The sequence below is a fragment of the Armigeres subalbatus genome, unplaced genomic scaffold, assembly GCF_024139115.2.
Source record: "Armigeres subalbatus isolate Guangzhou_Male unplaced genomic scaffold, GZ_Asu_2 Contig378, whole genome shotgun sequence".
NCBI classification, from domain to species: domain Eukaryota; kingdom Metazoa; phylum Arthropoda; class Insecta; order Diptera; family Culicidae; genus Armigeres; species Armigeres subalbatus.
Genome location: NW_026943128.1, coordinates 248,232 through 255,696, shown reverse-complemented (window position 1 = coordinate 255,696; position 7,465 = coordinate 248,232). Strand labels below are relative to the sequence as shown.

Below are 7,465 nucleotides of genomic sequence, written 5' to 3'. Positions count from 1 at the left end.
CCCTCCAGGGAACTCCTCCGGAAGTTCCTCCGGGAACTCCTCGGAAGTTCCTCGAGGAACTCCCCGGGAAGTTCCTCCGGGAACTCCTCCGGAAGTCCCTCCAGGAATTCCTCCGGAAGTTCCTCCAGGAATTCCTCCGGAAGTTCCTCCGGGAACTCCTCCGGAAGTTCCTCCGGGAACTCCTCCGGAAGTTCCTCCGGGAACTCCTCCGGAAGTTCCTCCAGGAATTCCTCCGGAAGTTCCTCCAGGAATTCCTCCAGGAGTTCCTCCAGAACTCCTCCAAGTTCCTCCGGGAACTCCTCCGGAAGTTCCTCCAGGAACTCCTCCGGAAGTTCCTCCAGGAACTCCTCCGGAAGTTCCTCCAGGAACTCCTCCGGAAGTTCCTCCGGGAACTCCTCCGGAAGTTCCTCCGGGAACTCCTCCGGAAGTTCCTCCGGGAACTCCTCCGGAAGTTCCTCCGGGAACTCCTCCAGAAGTTCCTCCGGGAACTCCTCCGGAAGTTCCTCCGGGAACTCCTCCGGAAGTTCCTCCGGGAACTCCTCCGGAAGTTCCTCCGGGAACTCCCCCGGAAGTTCCTCCGGGAACTCCTCCGGAAGTTCCTCCGGGAACTCCTCCGGAAGTTCCTCCGGGAACTCCTCCGGAAGTTCCTCCGGGAACTCCTCCGGAAGTTCCTCCGGGGACTCCTCCGGAAGTTCCTCCGGGAACTCCTCCTCCGGAAGTTCCTCCGGGAACTCCTCCTCCGGAAGTTCCTCCGGGAACTCCTCCTCCGGAAGTTCCTCCGGGAACTCCTCCTCCGGAAGTTCCTCCGGGAACTCCTCCTCCGGAAGTTCCTCCGGGAACTCCTCCTCCGGAAGTTCCTCCGGGAACTCCTCCGGAAGTTCCTCCGGGAACTCCACCGGAAGTTCCTCGGGGAACTCCTCCGGAAGTTCCTCCGGGAACTCCTCCGGAAGTTCCTCCGGAAACTCCTCCGCAAGTTCCTCCGGGAACTCCTCCGGAAGTTCCTCCAGAACTCCTCGGAAGTTCCTCCGGGAACTCCTCCAGGTTCCTCCGGGAACTCCTCCGGAAGTTCCTCCGAACTCCTCCAGAAGTTCCTCCAGGAACTCCTCCGGAAGTTCCTCCAGGAACTCCTCCGGAAGTTCCTCCAGGAACTCCTCCGGAAGTTCCTGGAACTCCTCCGGAAGTTCCTCCAGGAACTCCTCCGGAAGTTCCTCCAGGAATTCCTCCGGAAGTTCCTCCAGGAACTCCTCCGGAAGTTCCTCCAGGAACTCCTCCGGAAGTTCCTCCAGGAACTCCTCCGGAAGTTCCTCCGGGAACTCCTCCGGAAGTTCCTCCAGGAACTCCTCCGGAAGTTCCTCCAGGAACTCCTCCGGAAGTTCCTCCAGGAACTCCTCCGGAAGTTCCTCCGGGAACTCCTCAGGAAGTTCCTCCGGGAACTCCTCCGGAAGTTCCTCCGGGAACTCCTCCGGAAGTTCCTCCAGGAACTCCTCCGGAAGTTCCTCCAGGAACTCCTCCGGAAGTTCCTCCGGGAACTCCTCCGGAAGTTCCTCCAGGAACTCCCCCGAAAGCTCCTCCGGGAACTCCTCCGGAAGTTCCTCCGGAACTCCTCTGGAAGTTCCTCCGGGTACTCCGCCGGAAGTTCCTCCGGGAACTCCTCCGGAAGTTCCTCCGGGAACTCCTCCGGAAGTTCCTCCGGGAACTCCTCCGGAAGTTCCTCCGGGAACTCCTCTGGAAGTTCCTCCGGGAACTCCTCCGGAAGTTCCTCCGGGAACTCCTCCGGAAGTTCCTCCGGGAACTCCTCCGGAAGTTCCTCCGGGAACTCCTCCGGAAGTTCCTCCGGGAACTCCTCCAGAAGTTCCTCCGGGAACTCCTTCGGAAGTTCCTCCGGGAACTCCTCCGGAAGTTCCTCCGGGAACTCCTCCGGAAGTTCCTCCGGGAACTCCTCCGGAAGTTCCTCCGGGAACTCCTCCGGAAGTTCCTCCGGGAACTCCTCCGGAAGTTCCTCCAGGGAACTCCTCCGGAAGTTCCTCCAGGGAACTCCTCCGGAAGTTCCTCCAGGAAATACTCCGGAAGTTCCTCCAGGAACTCCTCCGGAAGTTCCTCCGGGAACTCCTCCGGAAGTTCCTCCGGGAACTCCTCGGAAGTTCCTCCAGGAACTCCTCCGGAAGTTCCTCCAGGAACTCCTCCGGAAGTTCCTCCGGGAACTCCTCCGGAAGTTCCTCAGGAACTCCTCCGGAAGTTCACTCCAGAACTCCTCCGGAAGTTCCTCCGAACTCCTCCGGAAGTTCCTCCAGGAACTCCTCCGGAAGTTCCTCCAGGAACTCCTCCGGAAGTTCCTCCGGGCACTCCTCCGGAAGTTCCTCCCGGGAACTCCTCCGGAAGTTCCTCCAGGAACTCCTCCGAAGTTCCTCCGGGAACTCCTCCGGAAGTTCCTCCAGGAACTCCTCCGGAAGTTCCTCCGGGAACTCCTCCGGAAGTTCCTCCAGGAACTCCTCCGGAAGTTCCTCCAGGAACTCCTCCGGAAGTTCCTCCGGAACTCCTCGGAAGTTCCTCCAGGAACTCCTCAGAAGTTCCTCCGAACTCCTCCGGAAGTTCCTCCGGGAACTCCTCTGGAAGTTCCTCCGGGAACTCCTCAGGGAGTTCCTCCGGGAACTCCTCCGGAAGTTCCTCCGGGAACTCCTCCGGAAGTTCCTCCGGGAACTCCTCCGGAAACTCCTCCGGAAATTTCTGCATGAACTCCTTCCTTTAAGAAATATCTGAAATTTCTTCAACATCCACAAGGAATTAGTTTGGAAGTTCCTCCAGGAATTCTTCGGGAAGCTCCTTCAGGATATCTTTGAGAAGCTTCTCTAGAAAGTCCTATGAAAGGACAGTAAACGGAAAACAAATTTTCACCAGGAATTCCTAGGAAAGTTTCTTCAAGAATTTGTTAGCAAGTTCCACAAGGAATTAGTTTGGAAGTTCCTCTAGGAATTCTTCGGGAAGCTCCTCCAGGATTTCTTTGAGAAGCTTGTCGCTTCCCAACTAGCTGTGATGGTTAGATGACGTAAATTAAAAAATATCATACTTGAGAATTGCGCTTAGCAAAGTGTCATACACGACTGAGTCTAACAAATAAATGAACTGGTTGAAACAATTATTCAGGATTCTCTCCAAGTATAGTTTTGAAAAAAATTCGGTACAGGGGAATCTCCATCTATACAGAATGCAAAAACAGTTCAGTATAAATTTCGCGGAAAAAAAATAAATTTTTCCTGAGGAATGTGCCTGTGAAATGGGATTGAGAGCCGTTGTCGGACTTGTAGTCGAATGAAGAAAAATCTTGTTTTGGATAAGAAAATTATTTTGAGCTTTTTAGTGGAATGTTTTCACCTGGCATAAGACGAGTTTATACAATCCCATTGAATTCCACCACTTAATTGTCCTTACTGTTGAGGTCGAAATACGTATCTGTCTTGTTTTGGAATTAATTTAGAGATTTCAATTTACCTTTGCTCTAAAAACGAGAAAGGTCACAACTGGCCTTAGTCTAAAAAATAAGTATATAAATAAATAATAATAACTACTAAGGTAAAATAAAATCATTATCTTCGGTAAAGTTATTTTCATCTTCTATATACAGTGCACGTGTAAAGCTTATAACAGGTTTCACTGGTCTTTAGTAACAGCATAGGCCTCCTACACAGTATTGCACTTGTTAACAAAAAAAACATTTAACAATATTGGCACATTTGTGATATTCTTCTTCTTCTTTTTTTTCTTCATCACATTAGATCCCCCACTGGGAAATTATTAACATCGAGGTTTCAAAGCCAAGTTACCATTTTTGCATTCATATATCATGAGGCTAATACGATGATATATTTATGCCCAGTGAAGCATGGTCTTGCTTTTGTAGCCGCGCATCTTAAGCATCGCACGGTTAAGGAAGGTCCCATCACATTTCGAATCACATTGAACTAATTGTGTTTCTTCAAACATAGGTACTGTGTCTATTTTATGAACCTTTTCTGAAATGTAGGTTAGAGAGTATTAGGAAACTCACAGATAACAGTTTTGAATACATATCAGAATAAACTGGTGTTATCTTTACATCACTATACTAGCTAAAATTTTATAAAAGCTTTGAATCGAGGGGGCATTAACATATCTTTCATTCGCCATGCAGTCCACGAACAAGCTAACACTAATTGCGTTTGTACAGATCTTGGTAAGAAAATCGCTAGTATTTTAGAGGTGAATTGGTTTCTGCATTCCCGATGTTATTGTTCAACGTGTTGGCTAAAAGTTCAGAAAAAAACATTAGTGTTGAAAATTCAATATTTATCGTTTTGTAGCTATTTCGGCACCGGAGTCGATGTTTTTAGCATCATGTTCATGACTAACTACTCCTCCTTTCGTCACTTAGATAATCAAATCAGGGTCATTGCAAACTCCGAACAGATCAACAATCTGGAATGCATTAGCCCGAGAGGATACAACGGACCTAATCTACTCAACGGAACCTCCATGTGACGGAAGTAGACCAGTTCGGTGCATTGGATGCCGTACGATGAAGATATGCGTTGGTCTTCCTGAGCCGGACAATCCAACCAAGTTGTGTCCAACGGACACTCCGTACTGCAATTCACAGATCGGCGCCTGTTCAACTGTTCCCGATGACAGCCTAGCCGTTTGTTCCAGCACTGACTCTCCAACTACGACCGCAGCTTCGTTCTACTGCACCGGCAAAGGCTTCTATCCGGATCCGTATTCTTGTTCCAGTTATTACTATTGCGAAGCGGAAGGCGTTCTGGGCGATCAGTACCAGTGTGCTCCCGGATACACATACAACAGTCGGTCGTAATTGTGCAATCGAAGACCGGGCTCATGTGAGGTGCTGAACTGCACTCAGAATGACTCCATTTTCAAAGTGTATCCTCCAAATCCGAAATACTTTTATCACTGCCAATATGACGCAGACCATGTGGCGATCGAATCACAAATTTTGATGATTGCTTGCGACGATGGAGCCAGTTTCGACCAGGCCCTGGGTCGGTGTGTTTTCAGGTGCCCGAGCGCGGGGTTGTTTGCTAAGTCGTCAAACGCAAATATGTACTATCAGTGCTACAGAGCGGACCGACGATTGGTGTACGTCGAGCAGAGTTGTCCTATCCCGGTGCAGGTGTACGACGATGGCAGGAAAGTGTGCGTCACCCGCGAATCATTTTCGGCTTCTGATGGGAAAAACTAACAAAACTATTGGTGATGAATCACATCGAAAGATCGCTTTCAGTATAGGAAGATGAAGTGCATGTATTATCACATAGGTATCGATATAGTAACACGCATTCACCATTGAATATAATGACGTATGTGAGAGAAGAGAAAAGTTGTTGATCTCTATGTAGCTATGAATAAATTATTTTCTTGGTACGAGCATAATTTGTTGTGATGATTTCTATCCATTTCTGTTCGGCCGCTATTCAGATGTTCTGCAGAACTACGTAACAAGCGTAAGAAGCGTCCGCGGTGTATACCCAGCAAACACAAGATCGTATATCATAGCGAATAAGTGTTCAAAGTGGAGGCCATATAGGTACATTTTGCATGCAGTCAAATGGGGGCATGCGCCTATATCGCCTCCACCATGTATACTTATTCGCTAGCATATGTGACTTTGTGTTGGCTGGGTAGACTTCAAAAGCAAGATTGCGGGACTATCAACATCATCAGGTTCAACTCGCATTTATAATAGAAAATATTTCTCATTCCTGAGTGTTATTTTTATTATCGTCATATTATCGAAAAAAAAGTTTGCATGGAAATTGGTATGGGAAAACGTATTTTTTGCAGTTTTACTTCTAGAGCTTTCAGTTCATCGTAGACCAAGTAGCACATTGCGTGCAAATATAACACAAAGGATGCCGGAAAATGCTGGAACGTCCACGAAAAAAGTTATAACGCTTCGAAGATTGATTGTTCAAACCATATGCAAAATATACGACCGCCCGACGTAAAACAGATTATAAGATTACCTATGTTACTGATTTGAGCATGAGCTTAGAGCAGTGATCCCCAAACTGCGGCCCTCTGTGGCACCAACAACGAGCTGGGAACCGGCTTCATAGTGCTGGGTAAGATGCGCCAACGCGTAATTGGGTGGCTGCCAAGGATGTGCAAGCTGAGGATTAAAGGCCGTTTCTTCAGCTATAGCATCATCAACGTGCACTGCCTATACGAAGGGAGACCCGACGACGAGAAAGAAGCGTTCTACGCACAGCTGGAGCAGACATATGCCCACTGCGGGACGTCAAAATCGTCATCGGTGACATGAACGCTCAGGTAGGAAGGGAGGAAATGTATAGACCGGTCCTCGGACCGGATAGTCTGCACACCGTATCGAATGACAACAACCAACTATGCATAAACTTCGCAGCCTCCCGCGGAATGGTAGTCCGAAGCACCTTCTTTCCCCACAAAAATATCCACAAGGCCACATGGAGATCACCTAACCAAGAAACGGAAAACCAAATCGATCACGTTCGAATCGACGGTAAATTCTTCTCCAACATCACGAACGTCCGCACTTACCGCAGTGCGAATATTGAATTCGACCACTACCTCGTTGCAGTATGCCTGCGCTCAAAACTCTCGACGGTGTACAACACGCGTCGAAGTCGGACGCCGCGGCTTAACATTGGGCGGCTACAAGACGGTAGACTATCCCAAGAATACGCGCAGCAGCTGGAAGTGGCACTCCCAACGGAAGAGCAGCTGGGCGCAGCTTCTCGTGAAGATGGCTGGAGAGATATTCGATCCGCCATTGGAAGCACCGCAACTTGGCACTTGCACTTGGCACGGTGCCCCGGATCAGATAAACGACTGGTATGACGGCGAATGTGAGCAGTTAGTAGAAGAGAAGAATGCAGCATGGGCGAGATTGCTGCAACACTGCACGAGGGCGAACGAGGCACGATATAAACAGGCGCGGAATAGACAAAACTCGATTCTCCAGAGGAAAAAGCGTCAGTAGAAAGATCGAGAACGTGAAGAGACGGAGCAACTGTACCGCGCTAATAACACACGAAAGTTCTATGAGAAGTTGAACCGTTCACGTAAAGGCCACGTGCCACAGCCCGATATGTGTAAGGACATAAACGGGAACCTTGTTACGAACGAGCGTGAGGTGATCCAAAGGTGGCGGCAGCACTACGAAGAGCACCTGAATGTAGAGACAGGATGCTGACATTTTTGCATCGGCGCGCCGCCGTTTAAAATTTGTCACGCCGCTGATCTATAATATTCCACGCCGATTCAAATTTTGAGTGGAAACTCCAAATATTCAGTGCAATTTCCGTATCATTTCCTGATAGATCTCTACAACATCACGTTAAAACTCCAGAGATTTTTTCGTGAAGATACCATGTATTTCCATACAATATCTTGTTGAAATTTTGAAGAGCTCTCCGTAAAAACTAAGCGTGAA

General features: G+C 49.1%; 1 pseudogene; it reads left to right on the top strand.

Annotated features, from left to right (window-relative positions):
* Window positions 1-4,159: 4,159 nt before the first annotated feature.
* LOC134204069 (uncharacterized) lies at window positions 4,160-5,307 on the top strand (annotated as a pseudogene).
* The last annotated feature ends 2,158 nt before the right edge of the window (window positions 5,308-7,465 follow it).